Raw genomic sequence first — 24,716 nt, 5'->3', positions numbered from 1 at the left:
CTTTAACATGACAAATGTCCAATCAACTATTAGCTTGTGGTGCTGAGGCGGGCGAGATCGAAGCCGGCTTTCCCTCATGGGCCTCGAGAGTTGCTGTACTTTTGCATTCTATCAGTACTCCTCAAGGAGTGTTAAGTTTCTTGAATTTCCATTTGGATTGCGCTCGTCCTCGTCGTGGTGGCTTTGGTGCTGAATCGCGCAATGGGCCTGTTGGTTCTCTTCTGGGCTCGGAATTTGCATCTCCCCCCGAGACCTGCAAGTGTTTTAGAGCTCTTTCCGCTTCCTCAACCGACGTGAGCCTGAACTCCTCACCATCGTATTCGAAAGAGAGCGAGAAAGGGTGTCCCCAGCGATAGCGCACTCCCTTTTCCTGCAACCACCCCGTTAGGGGCCGACATCCTCTTCTTTTAGCCAGGGTCATTGCGGATAGGTCTTGAAAGAGTTTGACCTTTGAGCCCTCGAAGTTTATGGTGTCCTTGTTTCTCGCCTTTGCTAGGATTTCCTGCCTTTGCGTGTAATAGTGGCATTTAACAAGGACTGAGCGGGGTCCGCGCGGCGGGCCACCCGCTCTGTGTACCCTGTCGAATTGCATTGCTGGAGGGTTTTCGCCCTCATAGAGAGATAGAATCAGGGATTTTATTTTACTTTCCAAGCTGGTTGGGGTTTCCCCCTGCGTTTCCTCGAGGCCCATGATTCTTATATTGGTTCTCCGCTCCCGGTTTTCCAAATCGTCTATTTTGGACTCTACGTCTCGTTCCTTCTGCTCTAGGTCTTGGAGCCGAGCTTCGTACTGCATTGTGATAATGTCCCCTGATTGCTGGACATTCTCCACGGCGTCCAGCCTATCTTCTACCTTGGCCATTTTTGATTGGAGGTCTGTTACAGTTTCTGTGAGGCTTGTCTTTATCGACCTGATCTCCCCGAGAAGGAGGCGAATGTCGGATTTTGTGGCACTATCACGGTCGTTACCTGGTATCTCCGAGGTGCTTTGCACTTCATTCTGCTCCATTGCCTCGTTTGGGCGACTGAACCTGCGCAGTGTTGCCAGGGTGGCTGGATCCAGCTTGTGCGTAGAGTTTGGCGGGCGTTTGGTGTTGCCTTGGAATGGGTAGTGCTCCCACTAGCGATGTTTAGGGTGACAACGACCGGGGCAGTGCGTAGGAGCTTTATTGTCTGGGAGCATAAAGATCTACCTGTGCTCTTGGTGGCGGTGCGATGAGTCGATGAGAGGCGTTGCTAGCCTCGATGCAGGTTCTCCTTTTTGTCGCTGGGGGTCACCACCCAGCTTGTCAAAGGGTTTGCTGCTTGAATGGAGCCAGGTGCCAAGTTGGAATGAGATGGCCACCGGTGCTTTATTATTCGAGTACGTAAGAGTGTCCACACGCTTTCAGCAATCTGTGGTGGCAGTGCTACGTGCTAGCGGATGGTGATGCCAGCTTTGGTGCGGGCCTCCCTTTTCTTAAGCGTGGCCCTTATGCTGATACAGTGAGCACCGGGGCTATGAGTACTCGGGGGCTCGAGTTTTAATGTTCTGTGAAGTGCTCTTTGCTATGTCCCGCACTCGCTGGACCAGCCCTGCAGCGTTCTCCCAGGCAGCGTGGAACCGCAAGTCCTTCGCCACGTGTGTCGCCCCTGGCCTGTTCGTTAAGGGGCATACAGCGCTACCTGAGCCGGGAGCCTGGTTAAGGTGGGATGCGCGCCTCGAGCATATCCGTGGGGGGGAGGGGCGGATGGAGCTACGGAAGTCCGTTCCTCACTTTTATGGGCTTTCAATCGCGCTCCCCCGCACTCCTTACCGGGCATCCCTTGCGTCTCTTCTGCTGCGGCCGGTTTGCGGCTCGTGGCTGCAGGGCACTTCGCTCTCGCCCGCCTCGGGGTGTTCTGATTCCTCGGCTTCGGTTAGTCGGCCGCCATCTTTGTTGTTGGTGTGACGGCTTCGAGCGTTTTTTTTCCGGGACCGCGTTTACTGAGAAGATGCTTACGATTCTTCTCCAGACTTCCTCCGCTTCGTCCCTAACTGTTCATGTTCGGTCCCATGCACTTTTCGCGTTGAGTTTGATCTTTTTTAGGCGAATTTGTTCAGCATTCGTTGTCGCTGGAGAGGGAGACACGGGCTTAGGCTGCCTGCATGTCTGCGCCCCCTGGTGGTCTCCCCTCACATTATTATTTTAGATTTAGTAAACAGTATTAACCTTCATTTAGCCACATAGGAAGGAAAGTGCAAGCTAAGCTTTTGGTATGGCCAAGTTGTAAATCAAGATATACTTAGTTATACATTCAGATGTACCTCAGACAATTAAGGGGCTGATTCATGGAACAAACGTGCGCCGAAAATCCCAGCGCAAGCAGGCGCAAGGAGGCGCAAGCTTGAGAAAGCAAGCGCACGCGATTCAAGGAAGGCGCTGCGCTACGTTCCCACTGGTTGTGCGCCAAATCCGTGCATGGCGCATGCTGGCGCACACGTCTCCAAACAGCGTGCGCTAAGCGCACAGCGAAAGCGCACATAGCGCAGCGCACACAACAAAAGTAGGCGGAACAGGGGGGGTAACACGCAGAATGGGGAATAACGCGTGAAAAAGAAGGCGTAACTTGTGAAGTACTGCTGGGAAGTACACGGAACGCCCACACGCAGCGAACCACACGTATTTATGGAATCGAATATGGCAAACCCGCGCACGGGCAAGGACACACACAGGCCTAAACACGTCCGCCACACGAAGGCAGGCGGTAGCGTCCCTGCGCATTACAAAAGTGTGCACAAATAAAAAGCTTGTATATTCTGAGTGGGGTACGTGTATTACTGGGGTCTGCGGGTAGTTTCACACGCGAAAGGGCGCTGTGCGAGTGGGGTACGTGTATTACTGGGGTTTGCGGGAAGTTTTACATGTGTTTGGCCCTGTGCGAGTGGGGTACGTGTATTACTGGGGTTTGCGGGAAGTTTTACATGCGTTTGGCCCTGTGCGAGTGGGATACGTGTATTCCTGGGGTTTGCGGGAAGTTTTACATGCGTTTGGCCCTGTGCGAGTGGGGTGTGTGTATTACTGGGGTTCGCAGGTAGTTTTACACGCGAAAGGGCCCTGTGCGAGTAGGGTACGTGTATTACTGGGGTTTGCGGGAAGTTTTACATGCGTTTGGCCCTGTGCGAGTGGGGTACGTGTATTCCTGGGGTTAGTGGGAAGTTTTACACGTGAAAGCGCCCTGTGCGAGTGGGGTACGTGTATTCCTGGGGTTCGCGGGAAGTTTTACACGCAAAAGGGCCCTGTGCGAGTGGGGTACATGTATTCCTGGGGTTCGCTGGAAGTTTTACACGTGAAAGGGCAACACCCATGTGCGATACGTCACAGACGCGCTTACACGCTAAGGGCCTTTGGTCCAATGAAATCGCGTACGTCTGCTGACCCGCTTACACGCTAAGGGCCTTTCCTCGGATTTCACACTGACGTGCACTTTTTTCACGTGCCAATTCACTCCGTATCAAGCTGGCCACACGTACACACACGGAAGACCACGCTCCTGCCCTGAAGGCCATTTTCCTGCCCCCCAGACCCCCGAGCATGCTCCCACCTGCCATCTGCTGCTGCCTGACTGCCTGCTGCCCATGTGCCCTGCTATTTGGTGCCTGCACATCAGCCATCTGCAGGGGTCCAGTTGCTGTGTCCACCCCTGCTGGAACAGAAGACTCCCGACAGGGATACCATCGCTCCACAGCCCAGCCCCAGGACCCAGTTGCCCACCCACTCCTGCCTCTGGGGTTGCGATGTCGGGCACATCTCCATCTGGCACCACTGGCAAACCCCAGCCAGAGAGGCAGAGGGCCACCAGCTTCACTGCCACCGAAGTTGGTGTCCTGGTGGAGCATGTCCTGGGGCATTATGATTGCCTCTTCAGAACATCACGCGCCAACAAGGAAGGACGGGAGAGGATCTGGGACGACATAGTGGTTGCCATCAACACGGAGGGGGTGGCAACTCGCGACATCAAGCACGTCAAGAAGCGCTGGGAGGACTTCAGGTCCAGGACCCTCCACAAGGCCCGGCGCACGCATGAGTAACATCCAGATGAGGGTCCTGGAACGCGTAGGCCCAGTGCTCCACGCCCAGATCCTTCGGAGGCAGACCTGTCTGGAGTTGAGCAGTAAGTGGCCAAGCATTGCTGTGTGAGACAGGGCATGTTGCAGTGTGCTGGTAGTCTGATGCTTGCCTGTATGTGTGACATAGGCCACGTATGCACGTGTGTGTGCAGGGACATCATGGTCATGCATGTGAGACCAGTTATGTGTGAACCACATGGTTGGTGCATGTGTTTTAATGCAACATGGGGAGCTCTATGCGGAATGCACACATGAAAGCATGGCTGTCTCTGTTCCTGGGCATGGAGGGGGGTGAGGAATGGGTGCTGATGTCATGTACATGTATGGTGCACATGTGTGTGTGTGTGCCTGAGAAGTGTGTGTGTGACTTTGAAACGCCATGGATGCATGTGACTTTGAAGGCAACATCTTGGTTTACAGGGGCCCTTCTACATGGATGTTGATGTTGATTGCAGATGCCGGGACTGTTTCTGCATGTGTGTTGTGTGCATTCACCCATGTGTTGTGGAGGGACAGGATGGAAGTGACATTTGACAGTGCCACTCATGTGTTATTGCTTCCTGTCTAGGGTATTTTGTACTGTACCCTGATGCTTGTGTTCTATGTCTCTCTCTACGCAGCGTTAAGTGAAGAAGAGGGCGGAGACGGCGCTGTGGAGCCAAGCGGCGGGGATGCCTCCACTGGGCGGCGACGCAAGGCCCAGCCACCCTCCCAGGAATTATCATCATTCTGGAGCGAGGGGGCTGGTGCTGCGTCTGCCACAACGGCTGTGGCGGAAGGGCCGGGTGAGCCCCCACAGGGGCTTCCAATGGTGGAAGACAGTACAGAGACATCCAGGTTGGTGGTCTCCACAGAGATGGAGGAGCCCGCTACTGAGCCGCACATGTGGCCTGGTGGGGGTAGTACCACTGCTGCAAGTGGTGCAGTCCAGGGCTAGGGTCAGGAGGCAGCGCAGGTCACCGCGGAGGGTCTGTGCATGTCCCTGTCCTTGACCCTGTCACTGTTCCACCATGATCCAGCAGGGAGGCCCCGTCCCAGGCCCGTCCGCAGGTAGGGAAGAGTGCCATGCCATCTGCCTCTCCACTACCTGCAGACGAGGGGTCCCATGAACGTATGGGCTCCGTCCTGGTTGGTGTCGCGTTGCGCACATGTGACATTTGTGATGACGTGCGTTCTTCCTGGGCAAAGAACGCATGCCATAACGAAGAGCAGCATCGCAACGTGGCACTGTTGGGAGGGGCCCTGGTCGGTGGGTTCCTACATGTGACGCGCACTCTGGCAGACCTCTCCTCCTCTGTGGAGACTATGCGCCAGTCGTTCTCCCTGCCGTCTTCCGGCCCAGATTCTACCAGGGCCCCCTGTGGACCTGGCCTGACCAACACAGCCAGCTTGGTGAAGATCCCATCCCTGCCACAGTCGGGAGTCGGCGGTCCAGCAGGGGTGGACACCACAACTGGAGACCAGCTGATGGAGGATGTGCAGGCATCATCGGACAGGGCACATGGACAGCAGCAGCAACAGCAGCAGGAGCAGGCTCTAGGTGAGAGCAATGATGGCTCGGGGCCATCGACATCAGGGGGGGCAGGCATCGGCCAGAGGGCAGGAAGACCCTGGAATGGATGTGTCTTCCGTGTGGCTGCGGTTGGGCCAGCGCATAGATGCGGAGTTCTTCATGCGTCGGGCGGTGAGGCAGGCAGAGTGCCTCGAGGCGACTCGCAGGGAGTCGGAACAGGCCATGAGTGCCTCCCTGCGAGACCTCAGGGCCAGGGCAGAGGCCCGGCTCCGGGACATCGACATGGAGTTCGATGATGCCCTGGCCCGGGACACCACAAAGTGAGCCGCAGGACTTGCCCGCTGCCATTGTATATAGTTAGATGGTGTTAGGTTTCCTTTCCTTTTCTTTTTTTATTTTGGTTGCGCTTGGACAATGCACCACGTTTTTGTATATAGTTTTTTATTAGGTAGTATTTTTGGTAGGTTTCATTTCATCAGTTGGGCTCATGGACCCTGGATTGTTCATTTGTACATAGTTCACCATTGGATTTTTCTCATTTTTTTTATTTTCACCATGGAGCAATGGATTTTACTTTCTTTTTTTCCCTTGGATTTGCTTTGTTGGACTGTGACTTTGGACACCATTTCTTTTGGATTTCTTTGGATTATGATTTCTTGATTTTTATTCTTTTACGGACATGCAGCATTTCTTGAATTATTCCTATTGTTGTGTGTGTTTTTTTTTTATTACATTCATGTGTTTAATACATTTTTTTCTTCATACTTCGATGTGTGGTATTATCTCATTGGTTTCATGCATGTCATGATATGGGTTTTCACATTCACTTGCACCCATTGTGTGTGTGTGACTGACATGTGTTCAGTAACATACTTGCCTTTGGGGTTGTATCATGTAATTGCCTTTTCTATGTGGGTGGATGCAATACTTGGTTGGGTCTTTGGGCTGGGGAAGCTGGCCATAAGGGCCATGATTGAGGATCGTCATGATGTGGGGGCAGGTGGACATGAGTGGGACATGAGTGGGGGCCTGCTGGCAGGTTCCCCGCACTGCTTGGGGGTGGGGGTGCTGGGGGACATGAGTGGGGGCCTGCTGGCAGGTTCCCCTGACAGCTGGGGGGTGGGGGTTGCAGGGGGACATGAGTGGGACATGAGTGGGGGCCTGCTGGCAGGTGCCCTGCACTGCTGGGGGGTGGGGGTGCTGGGGGACATGAGTGGGAGCCTGCTGGCAGGTGCCCCACACTGCTGGGGTGTGGGGGTGCAGGAGGACATGAGTGTGACATGAGCGGGGGCCTGCTGACAGGTTCCCCTGACTGCTGCGGGGTGGGGGTGCAGGGGGACATGAGTGGGACATTGTCATGATGCCTACCCCCGGGCAGCTGGACCAAGCCCATCCGCCCCGGAAGCAGGCATCCGGACATCTGTTTAAACCTCAGAAGCCCCGGCTAGGGGCTATCTGGGTTCAGTCCTGGCGCCTTAGGCGCCATGCTCATAGTAGAAATCAGTCCTGGCGCCTAAGGCACCAGGCTCATAGTCATCACTTACCTCAGGCAGACCATGCTGCCCATGCATCCAGGCCAACCTAACACCTGGAGGGACTATTTTTCCACAAGGACTACTTTTCATTCGTGTGTGGCTCTAGGGACTTCTTACCTGGGACTACTTTCAAAGCTATTTAAACCACGCCCGATCTTCAACACACGCTTCGCGTTATTCTGCATTTAGCAGCGTAACGCTCACCGTGTCTGCAAACCTGCAGGCGTTAAAAATCAACCCGCAAAGGGATCAGGGTGCTAATTACAGTACCGCAATTTGCGGTACCGTAATTAGCACCTTCCCCATTCCCATTATGCCCTATGGGGGAAAATGGGAATGGGGAAGGGGGAATTACCGCCCTGCCAACCTTGGAATAGGGCGGAATTCCCCTTTTCTCCAATGCGGTGCCGGTATTTTACCGGCATGGTCCAAGGTGCTAATAGCACCTTGTTCCACCGCCTACCGTGTAATGAGGCCCAATCACTTATATTACAAGACTTACCTGATTGTCACCGGAGGCTTTATTCTTCAATACGCCGCATCCAGGAAAAAAGATAAAGACAGTGAGCTAATCTCACGCATCTTTACAGGATAGTTTGGGTAATACAGACTCTTACCTGAACGCCACCAGCAACCTCCAGACAGAATTTGCCACTGCAAATCAACAGGGAGTGCAAGAGTGAACTTTGGACATTTTGAACTCTTTAGAAACTTGGCAAACTCCGGACTCAATAATCGTCCAGAACCCCAACACCTAAAACCCGAGAAGTAACTGGTATCTACGCGCCCCTGCATGCCACGCAGGATGGAGAGCTCACCAATCAAAAACATAAGATGAGGACACTGACCGGGAATATCGGAGGTGGCAAGTGGGGAGAACGGGAGCAGGGAGGAGGGTCTGCATTCACACCCACGGGGCTAAATACCTTTCTCCATCTACAGGAGAATATTTCTACAAGTCAAGTTTACAAGACTGAGGGGGTCCGTCCAGACGGTCATCTTTGCCCTACGCTTCACGCTGGTGGAGGCCGCAGCGGTCCGGGTTCGGATCTACGCCCCTGTGGGAACCAGGTGAGCGTAACAGAATGCAAAGCCTACCTAAAAAACCCCACCTGGGCGTTATGGAAACTTCTGAAACCGACCAACTAGCCCAACTGTTAGGGGAATTTAGGGCAGAGGTGCACTCTGCACGTCAGGAGACTAATGCCCTCAGGAGAGAACTTATTTTGTCAAAGGAATGCACTGATGATCTTGCTAGACAACTGCTGCAAAGCCAAGCCGGCCAAACACCACTACCTGGACTCGGAGGGAATCCAACTCCTGTCTCTTCGAGCAATCCTGTGCAAGTGGTTCTCCCAGGGAGCATTCCTTCACCCGAACGTTTTGCTGGGGACCAGAAAAGGTTTGCCGTGTTCATGAACCAGTGCCGCTTGCACTTCCTATGCAGACCAGGAGCCTTCCCAAACGACCAAGTCAAAGTAGCCTTTGTACTGTCGTACCTTAGTGGCAGCGCAGCAGATTGGTCAATCCCGCTGGTCAACCAAGATGACCCTCTTCTTCGGGATTTTCAAGGTTTTCAATTGAGTATGGAAAAGCTGTTTGCCAGGCATTCGCAGGGTCAGGCCCTGGATAACGAACTTTTATCCCTACGACAAGGCACTCAGGATCTGTTAAGCTATATCCCAACCTTCAATAGGTTAGTGGTAGAAACCGGCTGGCCAGAGGAGAAAAGAATTACTTTATTTCATTGTGGGCTTTGGGGTGAACTCAAAGATGTTTTGGGCCAAGTGGTGAACCCACCCAGGGATTGCACAGAATATACAGATTTAGTAGTCCAGTTAGACCACTGACTCCAGAATCGAAAGGCTGATCGAGCTAAATTCGAGAATCGAGTTCTGGTCAAACCACATGTTACCTCCAAAGGATCTGACACATCAGAACCCATGCAGATCGGGGGGGTTAAGGGACCCTTAACGCAAAAAGAGAGAGAAAGAAGACGACAAATGCAATTGTGCCTTTATTGTGGGGCTTCAGGACATTTTCTAAGAGATTGCCCAATTAAACCATCCAAGAAAGTAGCCGGAGTAGCTGTTAGAAATCAAACAGAGCCTGAATCGGGAAACGGCCACGCCCGACAAGCGTAGAGGTCCGCTTGCCGAGCTTGAAAAAGGACACTCAGACCTTGCATCTAATCATACCAATGGTCCTCATTGATCCTAGACTCCCATCACGTATGCACGCAGCAAGGGCATATATCGATAGCGGGGCCGTAGGAAACTATATGGACCATAAATTGGCTTCTAGGATGAATCTATCTCTCTGCAAAAAGACCGCTCCGGATTTCATCACCACAGTCGATGGAACTGAAATTGCCTCAGGGCCTGTAACTCATTCCACTACAGAGATGACATTGCTGGGTCAGGACGGGCATCGAGAGACTATTGTGTTTGACTTAATCAATGCCCCACAGTTCCAAATAATACTGGGGATACCTTGGTTAGAAACACATAATCCTTGTATTGATTGGCGAGAGAAGAGAAGAACCTTCCCGGATTGTGCACACACCTGCTACCCGGAAAAACCCTTGAACAAAGGCCTGGCCACAGTCACTACTCCAGTCGTGCAGTTACCTCAGGAATACCAAGAATTCCAGGGTGTTTTCCAAAAAGAACAGGCAAATACCTTACTGCCACACAGATCATACGATTGTCAAATCGACCTCAAACCCGGTGCACAACCCCCATGCAGCAGAATCTACGCCCTCACGGAACCCGAATATATCTGCACCTATGACAATATCTAGACCAATACCTTGCTAATGGTTTAATTCGTCCATCCAAGTCCCCTGTTTCCTCAGATTTGTTCTTTGTACCAAAAAAGGAAGGTGACCTTAGAGCATGTATAGACTACCGCGCATTAAACCAGATTACTGTAAAGAACCGATACCCATTACCTTTGATCCCCGAGTTACTAGACCAGGTAAAGGATGCTTGCATTAACACTAAATTAGATCTCAGAGGGGCATATCATTTGGTACGTTTAAAGAAGGGTGACGAATGGAAAACTGCCTTGCACACCAAATACGGATTGTTCGAATATCAGGTGTTGCCCTTTGGGTTGTGCAATGCACCAGCAGACTTCCAGTATTTTATGAACGATGTCCTTCGTGAACTCATCGACGTTTGTGTTGTCGTTTACATTGACGACATTCTAGTGTACTCTACCTCAGAATCAGATCATGTTGAGCACGTTCGAGCAGTCCTTCAGAAACTACGTCAGCACAAGTTATTTGCAAAACTGGAAAAATGCGTTTTTCATACCACGGAAGTAGAATTCCTAGGATTTATCTTGACTCCAAAAGGAGTCCGAATGGACTCTCGAAAAGTGGATGCAATCCTCAAATGGCCATCACCCAATTCAGTTAAAGGAGTACAAAGCATGCTCGGATTTGCTAATTTCTACCGCAGATTTGTTCCAGACTTCTCACAGGTTGTACACCCCATCACAGCACTTTTGCGAAAAAACAAACGCTTCTTGTGCACCGAAGAAGCTGAAAGAGCCTTCCAAGAGTTGAAGTCGAAATTCACATCAGCACATGTCTTGAAGCATCCACGTCCCGAACTTCCATTCATAGTCGAAACAGATGCGTCCAGTTTAGCCATGGGGGCTGTCCTGTCCCAGAAGGATCCCAAAACCGGTCAACTTCATCCTGTAGCCTTTTCATCCAGAAAGTTTTTGGCCGCCGAATTAAACTATGCGGTTACCGATAAAGAATTGTTAGCCATCAAATCCGCCTTCAATGCTTGGAGACATTACCTTCTCAGTGCTAGTCACACCATCACAGTAATCACTGACCACAGGTACCTGCAGTATTTGAAAACAGCCAAGGCCCAATCATCCCGTCAACTCCGATGGGTGCTATTCTTCGCCGAATTCGATTTCTTGATTACTTATCGGCCTGGTTGCAAGAATGGTAAGGCAGATGCCTTATCCCGAATAGGATTGGGAGAAGCATTTTCAAACCCAGAACCAGTACCCCTAATTCCAGGACAAAGAATCCACAGCGTAACTTCTTTACAGACTTTGGAAGATATTCATTTAAAGATTCAACAACTTTTTGATTAAACAGCCCTGCAGGACTGTAACAAAAGAGGTCCAGATTATTCAGTCATTAATGAGTTACCTTACTATCAAGGGGGTCTGTTTTTACCACACAAGGAACTGCAAGAACTGGTAATCTCCAATTACCATGATGCTTTGATGGAAGGACCCAGGTATTGCCAAGACTGGAGCTAAAATTAAAAGACAATTCTGGTGGCCCACCTGGCGAAAGGACATAAAGTCATTTGTGTTGTCTTGTGGGATCTGCGCCCAAAACAAAAGCCAGAAGAAGAAACCAGCCGGTCTTTTACAGTCTTTGGATATTCCGCCTACACCTTGGCACACTTTGTCCCTAGACTTTATTACAGATCTACCCCCATGTAATGGGTTTAACACCATTCTAGTAGTTGTTGACCTTTTTTCCAAGATGTCTCACTTTATTCCTTTAAAGGGATTACCTTCCGCTTCAGTTTTGGCCAAGGAATTCCTTAAAAACATCATTCGAGTAAATGGATTTCCTTCTGTATTGGTGTCAGATCGAGGTAGTCAATTCATTTCGCAATTCTGGAAGAAATGTTGCCAACTAGCGCAAATCGACGTGAGGTTATCCACTAGTCACCATCCCCAGACCGATGGTCAGACAGAAAGGACCAACCAGACACTGGAACAATACCTACGTTGCATGTTACATCAGACCGAGGGCAATTGGAAGGATATATTATGGATTGCCGAATACGCATACAATAACTCAGTACATTCAGGAACCGGACAAAGCCCCTTTTATACCATGTATGGTCATCATCCTCGAACCTTAGAACTTGATTCACCCCAACACTTGGAAATGCCGGCAGTGACCCATCTGCATTCTACTATTACTCAAGCCTTTAAGGAAGCAAATGAACATTTGAAAAAAGCAAAGGAGAAATACAAGAAGAATGCCGATCAGCATAGGAGTGACACTCCCCATTATCAGATTGGAGATCAAGTTTGGCTGGCAACCAGACACATACCCCTAAAAGGGACTCGAACTTTTAATCCTAGATATTTAGGGCCTTACACCATTAAAAAGATTATCAACCCGGTCGCAGTTAAATTAGAATTGCACTCTAGTATTCGGATCCATCCCGTCTTCCATGTTTCACTTCTAAAACCAGTTCAACCCGGAACAAGATTAGCCAAGCCACCTGACCCCATCCTAATAGATGGAGAACCTGAATTTGAGGTAAAAGATATCCTGGACTCTAAGATGGTTAAATCTAAACTTTTTTATTTAATCGATTGGAAAGGTTACGGACCACAGGAAAGGTCATGGGAACCCAGTGACCACGTCCATGCACCTCGATTAGTGAAGAAATTCCATCGGAACTTCCCAGACAAACCAGGGCCCAGAGGAAGAACAACTTTAGGGGGGCATTGGGAGGGAGTGCTGTCATGATGCATACCCCCGGGCATCAGGACCAAGCCCATCCGCCCTGGAAGCAGGCATCCAGACATCTGTTTAAACCTCAGAAGCCCCGGCTAGGGGCTATCTGGGTTTAGTCCTGGCGCCTTAGGTGCCTTGCTCATAGTAGAAATCAGTCCTGGCGCCTAAGGCGCCAGGCTCATAGTCATCACTTACCTCAGGCAGGCCATGCTGCACATGCATCCAGGCCAACGTGATACCTGGAGGGACTATTTTTCCACAAGGACTACTTTTCATTCGGGTGTGGTTCTAGGGACTTCTTACCTGGGACTACTTTCAAAGCTATTTAAACCACGCCCGATCTTCAACACACGCTTCACGTTATTCTGCATTTAGCAGCGTAACGCTCACCGTGTCTGCAAACCTGCATCCAGCCTTCTGCCACGCCCGCCTCGAACACAGAGCCTCTAGGAGAGAAAGGAAAATAGATTACAGATTTAATCTGATTCCTCACCTGATTTCGGATCCTGCATCACTCCGAGCCTGAAGGGACATTCTTCCGGCACGCATCGCTTCCCAGCTGCAGCGCCACTCCATTTTCGCCAGCCCAGGGCATCTCCGACTCGGCACGGCCTCTGTCACTTTTTCAGTGATTTTCAACACCTGGGGAAAAGACAAGAAAAAGCAAGGTGAGCCTAAAGAGACAAAAAAGGCAATCACTTATATTACAAGACTTAGCTGATTCTCACCGGAGGCTTTATTCTTCAATACGCCGCATCCAGGAAAAAAGGAAAAGACAGTGAGCTAATCTCACGCATCTTTACAGGAGTGTTTGGGTAATACAGATTCTTACCTGAATGCCGCCAGCAACCTCCAGACAGAATTTGCCGCCGCAAATCAACAGGGGAGTGCAAGAGTGAACTTTGGACATTTTGAACTCTTTAAAAACTTGGCAAACTCCGGACCCAATAATCGTCCAGAACCCCAACACCTAAAACCACTGAAGTAACTGGTATCTACGCGCCTCTGCATGCCACGCAGGATGGAGAGCTCACTAATCAAAAACATAAGGTGAGGACACTGACCGGGAATATCGGAGGTGGCAAGTGGGGAGAACGGGAGCAGGGAGGAGGGTCTGCATTCACACCAATGGGGCTAAATACCTTTCTCCACCTACAGGAGAATATTTCTACGAGTCAAGCTTACAAGACTGAGGGGGTCCGTCCAGACGGTCATCTTTGCCCTACGCTTCACGCTGGTGGAGGCCACAGCTGTCCGGGTTTGATCTACGCCCCTGTGGGAACCAGGTGAGCGTAACAGACATGAGTGGGGGCCTGCTGGCAGGTGCCCTGCACTGCTGGGGGGTGGGGGTGCAGGGGGACATGAGTGGGGGCCTGCTGGCAGGTGCCCCGCACTGATGGGGGGTGGGGGTGGAGGGGTCATGAGTTGGTGATCAGTAGTGCAAGCTGACATGTGGCTTGGCTGGGGGGCATGCCCATGGTGGATGGGCTGCCTGCGGGACATGACCAGGGGTGCAGGGTAGTCCCCTGTGGTGTGGGCTGCCTGCAGGGGCCGTGGAGTGTGTAGAGGGAACACCTGGGAGGACCCACACTGCCAATTCACGTGTAGGACTCCCTGCGCACCCCCGCAATACATGTACCCTGCTCATATCGCGTGTGAGATTTCACGCGAACCCCATTAATACACGTACCCCACTCGCACAGGGCCAATCACGTGTGAAACGTCCCGCCAACCCCAGTAATACACGTACCCCACTCGCACAGGGCCAATCGCGTGTGAAACTTCCCACGAACCCCAGTAATACACGTACCCCACTCGCACAGGCTCTTTCGCATGTGAAACTTCCCGCACACCCCCGAAATACACGTACTCCACTCGCACAGGGCCAATTGCGTGTGAAACTTCCTGCACACCCCCGAAATACACATACCCCACTCGCACAGGGCAATCGCGTGTGAAACTTCCCGCGAACCCCAGTAATACACGTACCCCACTCGCACAGGGCCAATCGCGTGTGAAACTTCCCGCGAACACCAGTAATACACGTACCCCACTCGCACAGGGCCAATCGCGTGTGAAACTTCCCACGCACCCCCCGAAATACACATATCCCACTCGCACAGGGCCAATCGCGTGTGGAACTTCCCGCGCACCCCCGAAATACACGTACCCCACTCGCACAGGGCCAATCGCGTGTGAAACTTCCCGCGTACCCCAGTAATACTCGTACCCCACTCGCACAGGGCCCTTTCGCGTGTGAAACTTCCCGTGAACCCCAGTAATACACGTACCCCACTCGCACAGGGCCAATCGCGTGTGAAACTTCCCGTGAACCCCAGTAATACACGTACCCCACTCGCACAGGGCCAATCGCGTGTGAAACTTCCCGCCACCCCCGAAATACACGTACCCCACTCGCACAGGGCCCTTTCGCGTGTGAAACTTCCCGTGAACCCCAGTAATACACGTACCCCACTCGCACAGGGCCAATCGCGCGTGAAACTTCCCACGAACCCCAGTAATACACGTACCCCACTCGCACAGGACCAATCGCGTGTGAAACTTCCCGTGAACACCAGTAATACATGTACCCCACTCGCACAGGGCCAATCGCGTCTGAAACTTCCCGCGAACCCCAGTAATACACGTACCCCACTCGCACAGGCCCTTTCGCGTGTGAAACTTCCCACAAACCCCAGTAATACACATACCCCACTCGCACAGGGCCAATCGCGTGTGAAACTTCCCGTGAACCCCGGTAATACACGTTCCCCGCTTGCCGTGCTGGTACAGGATTAGCGCAGCCCTTTGCGCTGGATTGGGGATTTTGATGGCTTTTCCCTGCGCGAGGGGCGTTCTTGGGGGCGTAAATGGCGCTGCTGCAGGGTTGCTGCGCCACTGTGCGCCACGGCTGGTTTTGGTAGCTAAAATCCATGAATACGCTGTGCGCGGAAATGGATTTTAGCGCACGTGGCTGGCGCAGACAATCGCACGCGCACACTGTGCCCCAGCCGCGTGCGCCACTTGTGCGCTAAATTCTATGAATTACCCCCTTAATCTCAATAAGTGCAAGTAAGTCAATCAGCTTCAAGGTAAGTTGTTGGCTGTAATCCTCCATACATCGTTTCCACAATGCTTCTCTAGCAGTATAAGTTTTGTTTAATATGCTCAAGTCAAAAATTTGATTCCGAGATTCCTCAAAAAAGTTACAATAAACCACCAGGTGTTTCAGAGTTTCACTCTCTTCATCCGACACACAGAAACGACATATACCTGAACCCATTATTCCCTGGCATCTATACCAATATTTAGTTCTCTCATAGGTTGGTAATTGGTTTAGCCTAAAACGGAGGTAAGTTTTCCTTGCTGTAGATGAGGGGAATTGAATTAAATATTTTGGTCTATCACCCCATTTCCTCCGAAAGAGATTGTATTCATAAAAGGATGAATAGATGTCCCCTGGTTTCCACAGGGGCGTCGATCGGACCCGGACAGCTGCGTTCTCCATTGATGACTGAGTAGTCTGGGCCTTTCTTTACCCAGTCCTGCAGGGAAGTTGGATCGAAGAGTTGTTGGATCTTTACCTGAATATCCTCAAGTGTCTGTAGAGTAATTATGCCAAGAATTCTTTGTTCTGAAATTATAGGCACCGGTTCCGGGTTTGCATATGCTTCTTCCATCCCTATTCGGGATAAGGCATCTGCCTTGCCATTTTTACAGCCTGGTCGATAAGTGATCACGAAATCGAACTCGGCAAAGAACAATGCCCATCGAAGTTGGCGCAACGATTGGGCCTTGGCTGTTTTTAAATACTGCAGGTTTCGGTGATCTGTGATTACAGTAATGGTATGCCTGGCACTGAGAAGATAATGCTGCCAAGCCTTGAAGGTGGATTTGATGGCTAATAACTCTTTATCGGTAACCGCATAGTTTAATTCGGGTGCCGAGAACTTTTTGGACCAAAATGCTACTGGGTGAAGTTGACCGGTTTCAGGATCCTTCTGGGACAGGACAGCTCCCATGGCTAAACAGGATGCATCAGTTTCAACTATGTTTGGAAGTTCAGGGCGTGGATGCTTTAAGACAGGTGCAGACGTGAATTTCGCTTTCAGCTCTTGGAAGGCCTTTTCAGCTTCTTCGGTCCATAAGAAGCATTTGTTTTTTTGCAAAAGGGCTGTGGTAGGGTGTACAACAAGTGAGAAATCCGGAATGAATCTCCGGTAGAAATGAGCAAATCCGAGCATGCTTTGTACCCCTTTAACTGAACTGGGTGATAGCCACTTGAGAATTGCGTCCACCTTTCGAGAGTCCATTCGGACTTCTTTTGGAGTCAGGATAAATCCAAGGAATTTGACTTCCGTAGCATGAAAAATGCATTTTTCCAATTTTGCATATAACTTGTGCTGGCGTAGTTTTTCAAGGACTGCACGAACGTGTTTCTCATGGTCTGATTCTGAGGAGGAGTACACTTGAATATCGTCTATGTATACGACAACACAGACATCAATGAGTTCACAAAGGACATTGTTCTTGGAAGGCGGCTGGTGCATTGCACAACCCGAAGGACATCACCTGGTATTCGAATAACCCATACGTAGTGCGAAAGGCAGTCTTCCATTCGTCGCCTTTCTTTACACGTACCAGATGATATGCCCCTCGGAGATCTAATTTAGTGTAGATGCAAGCGTCCTTTACTTGGTCTAGTAATTCGGGGATCAGAGGCAATGGGTATCGGTTCTTAACCATGATCTGATTTAATGCGCGGTAGTCTGTACATGCTCTAAGGTCACCTTCCTTTTTTGGTACAAAGAACAAAGCTGAGGAAACAGGGGACTTGGATGGACGAATTAAACCATTAGCAAGGTATTGGTCTAGATATTGTCATAGGTGCAGATTTTCGGGTTCCGTGAGGGCGTATATTCTGCTGCATGGGGGTTGTGCACCGGGTTTGAGATCGATTTGACAATCGTATGATCTGTGAGGGGGTAAGTTGTTGGCCTATTCTTTTTGGAAAACATCCTGGAATTCTTGATATTCCTGAAGTAACTGCACGACTGGAGTAGCAACTGTGGCCAGGCCTTGGTTCAAGGGTTTTTCCTGGTAACAAGTATGTGCACAATCCAGGAAGGTTATTCTCTTCTCTCGCCAATCAATACAAGGATTATGTGTTTCCAACCAAGGTATCCCCAGTATTATTTGGAACTGTGGGGCTTTGATTAAATCAAACACAATAGTTTCTCGATGCCCATCTTGACCCAATACTGTCATCTCTGCAGTGGAATGAGTTACAGGCCCAGAGGCAATTTCAGTTCCATCGACTGTGGTGATGACATCCAAAGTGGTTTTTTTGCAGAGAGGTAGATTCATCCTAGTAGCCAATTCATGGTCCACATAGTTTCCTATGGCCCTGCTATCAATGCATGCCCTTACTGCGTGCATGCGTGATGGCTGCCTTGGATCCACAAGGACCATTGGTATGATGAAGTGCGAGGTCTGAGTATTCTTCTTCAAGCTGGGCAAGCGGACCTCTACACTTGTCGGGCGTGGTCGTTTCCCGAATCAGGCTCTGTTTGATTTTTATCAGCAACTCCGACTACTTTTTTGGATGGTTTTATAGGGCAATCCCGTAGAAAATGTCCTGAGGCCCCACAGTACAGACATAATTGCATCTGCTGTCTCCTTTCTCTTTTGAGTTAATTGTCCCTTGACCCCCCCGATCTGCATCGGTTCTGGTGCATCTGTTCCTTTGAGGGTAACGTTGGGTTTAACCAATACCCGATTCTCGAACTTAGCTCGATCAGCCTTTCTATTCTGAATTCGGTGGTCTAACTGGAACACTAAGTCTATATATTCTGCGCAATCCTGAGGTGGGTTCACAACTTGGGCCAAAACATCTTTGAGTTCACCCCGAAATCCACGATGAAATAATGTAATTCGTTTTACCTCTGGCAATCCGGTTTCCACCACCAACCTATTGAAGGTTGCGATATAGGTTAGTAAATCCTGGTTACCCTGTCGTAAGGATAAGAGTTCGTTATCCAGGGCCTGTCCCTGTGAATGTCTGGCAAATAGTCTCTCCATGCTCAATTGAAACCCTTGGAAATCCCGAATAAGAGGGTCATCCTGGTTGACTAGTGGAATTGACCAATCTGCTGCGCTGCCACTAAAGTATGATAGTACAAAGGCTACTTTGGCTTGGTCGTTCAGAAAAGCTCCAGGTCTGCATAAAAAGTGCAATCGGCATTGGTTCATAAACACAGCAAACGTTTTCGGGTCCACAGCAAAACTTTCGAGTGGAGCTAAAGGAATGCTCCCTGGTAGAATCACTTGCACAGGATTGCTCGATGAAACAGGAGTCGGATTCCCCCCGAGCCCAGGTAATGGTGTTTGTTCAGCTTGGTTTTGCAGCAATTGTCTAGCAAGATCATCAGTGCGCTCCTTTGACACAATCAGTTCTCTCCTGAGGGCATTAGTTTCTTGGTGCGAAGAGTGCACTTCTGCCCTAAGTTCCCCTAACAATAGGGCTAGTTGGTCGGTTTCTGAGGTTTCAATGACGCCCGGGTGGGGATTTGTAGATAGGCTTTGCATTCTGTTACGCTCACCTGGTTCCCACAGGGGCGTCGATCGGACCCGGACAGCTGCGTTCTCCACCAACGTGATGCATAGTTCCGAGATGACTGTGTGGACTGGCCCGCCTAATCTCGTCTGCTTGATCCATAGAAGTATTCTCCTGCAAGTGGAGAAAGGGATTTAGCCACCCGTGGATATGAGTGATAGCTCCCTCCCACTGTTCTCATTCTCCCTTCTTGTCACCTCCGATATCCCCTTTGAGGAACCTCACCTTATGTATTTAAATGATGAGCGCTCCATCCTGCGTGGATTGCAGGGGCGCGTTGATGCCAGTTACTTCACTGGTTTGAAGTCGTGGGAGAGTTCCAGAGAGTATTGACTCTGAGGTTTCCTGGCAAAGTTTGGTAAGTATCAAGTTTATAGAGTTCAATATGTCCGATGATTCACTCTTGTCTCCCCTTCCTTCCTTGTCTTGCAACTAAGATCGTGAGAAGATACCCCTCGTGGCAGTTGGTGGTGCTCAGGTAAGAGTCTGTATTACCCGACGCCGTCCGGTAAATGTTGCCGGTGTTTAACGTGTTGTTTTCTCTACCTTTGCAGGTGCGGCACATGAAGATGTGGAGAGTTATAGAATAATGCCTCCGGTGGTAATCAGGTAAGTCTATGATGATAAGTGTTTTCTTTGTTGGTTTTCTCGGCACACCTTGTTGTTTTCTTTTGTCCCTCAGGTGCCGGAGTTCGGCGAAGGAATGATGGAGGCAGCGCCGTATCGAAAGATGCTGCAAGGACTCATGAGTATGGCGCGGTGCTGTAGATGGAGATGCGACACATACAGAAATGATGTTCCTTCCAGGTCCGGAGACGAGATGGATCCGAAATCAGGTGAGGAATTCGAAATAGTTAGTTTTCTAATCTTGTCCTTTTCTTTCCTCTTGGTTTTAGGAGCTCCAGGTTCAAGGCGGGAGTGGCAGGAGACTGGATGCAGACTGCAAGCACGGTGAGCGTTACGCTGCTGGATGCAGAATAACGCGAAGCGTGTGCTGTTGCTCGGGTGTGGTTTAAATAGCCTCCAAAGTAGTTCCAGGTAAGAAGTTCCCTAGAACCACGCCCGAGTAAAAAATAGTCCCTGTAGAAAAATAGTCCCATCCAGGCCTCACGTTGGCTTGGACTCACTAGCAGCATGGTCTGCATCAGGTAAGTAAAGTCTATGAGCCTGGCGCCTATGGCGCCAGGACTGATTTGCATGATGAGCCGGGCGCCTAAGGCGCCAGGACTGAACCCAAACAGCCCTCAGCCGGGGCTGTTGGGGTTTTAAAAGGTATCTGGATGCCTGCTTCCGGAGCTGATGTGCTTGGTCCTGATGCCCGGGGTAGGCATCATGACAATAGGTCCCAGTCAGGTCTAGCATGATGCACCAGTGGTATCTCTGATATTTTTTCTTTTGGCTCGGCAGACACATACTCATTGACTCTGGAGTTTCGTTGATCACATTGAGAATTAACTTGAGTTTTAAAGTGAGTTTATTCAGGGAATGAATGTTGTGGTCACCAAGAATGTTGTTGTGCTCCACATATAATGTATTTTTAGGAGGGTCAACTATTTTAAAATAATGTTTTAGACTTCTCCAATTTCGCTTTGCTGAGAGGGGTAACATGTTAATCTCATGGCATATCAATGCATTAGGGTCGGATAATGCTAAACCTATAACAGTTTTCCATAATTTGCCCTGTAGGGCATCGAGAAAATCATCGATCTCAAAGGTACATATATCCAAAGGGTATAACAAGATGGATTATACTTTAAGTAAGTAGAATTGAATAAGAGGTAACAAAGAAAACATACAGTGTTTATGGAGTATAATTTTCATTTGTGATGTCAAAATTTTGACTTTATGGTTTAAGAAAGTCTTCCACATGGTCAAGGAGTAAGTGTCTGTAAATGGGTAGCCCAAGTATCGAATCAGAGCCGCATACACAATGTCAACCCAATTGAGTGACCAAGCAAAGCGGATGGGTTTCCGTTTGTCATCAGCAAATATTAAGATATATCCCTTTTTTAAGAATACGGCTGAACATACCCACAGCAAAAGAAATCATGATGAAAAGAAAAATAATCATGAGCGAAATGAACAACTGCCGATTCTGTAAAGGGAAAAATATATTGGAAACGCTAAAGCACATTTTCATGGAATGTTCAGCTCTAAATGAAAAACTAACTCTATTCAAAAGTTTATACATGATTTCACATTTGGTTATTTTGCCGAGAATACAAATCTTTGAGATGAGCTTTACTGTATACGATTTTTAGGAAACGTAACCTGAGACAATGGGCCTCATTACGACTTTGCCAATATCCTGGTAGTAAATCCGTCAGCATACTGGCAATTGGTAATACCATTATCGGTTCTCGGTCTGGCAGAATTACTACCGAATTATGAGTGCCAGTAAGGCTGGTAAATCCTAATTTCATGGAGTCCTAGAGGACCCCATGGGGATTTGCCAGAATTACTGCCACCGGTATTACCACTGCCGGTAATACTGGTTATTTATTGCCACTAGGGTGTCAAAATAAACTCCAGCCCATAGCTGGAGCTAATTCCTCCACCCCACCGACAAACTTGTACTTGGCCGGTGCGGAAACATGCTGGTATACAGTAATACTGGCACGTTATTTCCATACCGGCCAAGTCATAATGAGTCCTAATGCGTCCAGCATTGTTATGCTTATTAGTGTCAATGGATTTGGATATGTTCTAAGGCTATTTTGCCATTTCTCAGGAAGGATTTGTATATTAGACAAGGATGCCTGAGGCCACGCAACCCATAACTATTGTATTTTTTTTAATTTCATTCTACCTATTCTACCTATTTTTAATCTAAATGTTTTTATAATAGTTGACATCAATTTTTGTAGCTTGTTGTTTTATCATTGTCTTGCTGGATCAAATTGTGTTAATGCATATATTGACTTTTGGTTGTATGGATACTCGTTAAAATACCAGAATAAAGCATATTCATTCAGCATATCTGAAAAGACTCATATAAGGTGTACAGCATCCTAGTGTGGAAACCCGAGGCTGGTTTGAGGCTTCATTGATGCTCCTGTCTAAGTATTCCTTTTTTGTCTCCTTAATGTCTTTGGCATATCCACTTCTGAGACTGTAACGTTTTATCCACTTCAAGGACATCTTGCCGTTAGTGTTGAAGGTTTCAAACCATCTTTATCAAATATTGCAAAATCTCTATTGATCCATTTGGTTAGCAGCTTTCGTACCTGGCTTGGGCATTGTGACAATGTTCGGTGTGCCTTAGCAGATTGCAGGGTTCTGAGCTTATTGGCTTCCTATAGTGTAGTGAGAGGATCTTGCCAAGGCTTCTGGGTTATCTTGTGGCCCCCGCTTCCACTGTGGTGTCTGACAGGTTGCCGGCTACAAGACCTATTTGAGAGTTGGAGAATACCCAACGCGTGTGCTGGCCTTACATGTTCCCATGCCAGGGATCCCAATTGCCTTAGACCACCTTTGCAGGGATGCAGTTTGAATGATGTTGATGACTTCAAATTCAATTTCCGAATGAGAAATGGTTTGAGGTTATGTCAAGTTGCAGACAACACAGTGACATCATCTATGATGTCATACCAGTGATTGGCACTGTCGTGAATGGATCTGCAAGGTGATGGAGCTGCAAAAAAGGTCTCTTTGAAATATGTCCACCTATTATCACAAATTGCCTCCTGACTTTTATGATGAGCTTGACATGTGTTTGGTGGGGCACGTATGTTGTGGCGTATAGTAACTGAATGTATTTCATTATGTTGTCGGTTGAGGAGGGGTTAAGTAGCTTAATCCTGGATCTATGTGAAAAGGTATATTTAGATTGCTGGTGGTAAAAGTATCAGCTGTTGAATTCCTTTTTTTTGGTTTTCTTATTTTCAGGGGGGGTGCCGCTCAGCACCACCCCTTACGTTGACTGAGGCTTGTTTGATTCAACCAATTCCTGAAATATTGCTGGTTTGGTGGATGATGACATTTTAGAAAATACTTCCCAGTGAGATCAGTCCGATCATCTTTACGTGACTCGTTCATGCTATAGAGAGATGACCAATCACATTATTATTTGTTTTTGTATATTGAGCGCTGTTGCTGACTTGTCTTGATGTTTCAGTGTCATAGTTTGGGCTGTGCATTTTGATCATTCCCCTGCTCATTCCACCAAATTTTGGGAGCCGAAAGCCTCCAATGTCTTTTCTTTTATTGGAGACATGTTGTTTGTGAATCAAATTCTTTTTTCCAGGCCCTTCATTCCATCCAACACAGATTTCCCTAAACTTAAAATTCGACCCCTATTTTGTTAGGTAGGGGATTAAATTTGATATAGACGTGTTGCAGCCAGTGGTGGATCACATACGTTTCAGCCTGACTGTGAAAGGGAAGCTTTTTCTGTTGAATCTATCTGTCTAAAAAAGCCTTTCATAGGTGCAAGCCTCTGTTTTCTGGTGCTGTGAAAGATCGCAAGTGGTAAAAGTGAACGTACCCCCATCCCTGGCTTTATAGGCAGTTCTGATGTCCTCTCTGAATACTAGATGATGGCGAATCATTGTATTTCTATCGCCTCTTTTTTAGGGCACCCTGGGAAAAGGCTAATTAGAGGCAACATTCTTTGAAAAGAAAAGGTGATTTACTCCCCAGATTCTGCATCCAGTCACTTTGAGACCAGAAGAGATTGACTATATACATAGAGAGATTGCTAATAGGGGGGTGACTCTGAGTTTCTGGAGTTCCCTGTAAAGAGTAACTGGAATCATCTACATATTATGCACAGTGAGACCAGGGACAAAGGCGTATATACCAAGGAAGGTGAGACAAAGCTGACCTTTGCGGAGGCCTGCAGTCTGCTTTCAACTGGTCCCAAGTGAAAGGATGAAAAGGATTGGAAGCACGTGCTGTCTTGTCAGATGCCGAAGAAATGAACTATGAAGGGCAGTCAGTGATCCCCACTCTACAGGGTGTTTGACTCTCCAGAATTCTTCCATTGTTATGGGTGGACCCTTTTGTGGTTCTGTTTACTCAGTTTTTACTCAAATGCCATTAGCCACAAATAGGTGTTTCTCACTTTGATTGAAACATGCAAATACATTGTGGTGTTCCCAGGTTTCTCTCTTTATTTAATTCCCCCCTCCCCTGTAGATCCCACTGGGATGTAACCTCTGATCCCAAGAGTATAGCAAAGGATTTAATTTGGGGGTGCTTAGGAAAGGACAGAATTGAACATACCCTCTCATCCGATCTAAAGACGGAGGATGCTATGGACTTCTTGACTTCCACCTCTGCTTTGTAGCCGCTGCATTGTGTATTTCGGTGAGAATTATACGCTTGTCCTCTTGCCTGGTAGCTGCTGTATGTGGTCCCATAGACAGCAGATTCCTCTGCATGTTCTCGAGCACCCCTTCCTTCCCACCCGAAATATCCCAACTCTGGGAAGCGTG

The sequence above is a fragment of the Ambystoma mexicanum genome, chromosome 4p (assembly GCF_040938575.1).
Source record: "Ambystoma mexicanum isolate Mex_15411 chromosome 4p, UKY_AmexF1_1, whole genome shotgun sequence".
Taxonomy (NCBI): domain Eukaryota; kingdom Metazoa; phylum Chordata; class Amphibia; order Caudata; family Ambystomatidae; genus Ambystoma; species Ambystoma mexicanum.
This window is presented reverse-complemented; position numbering follows the sequence as displayed.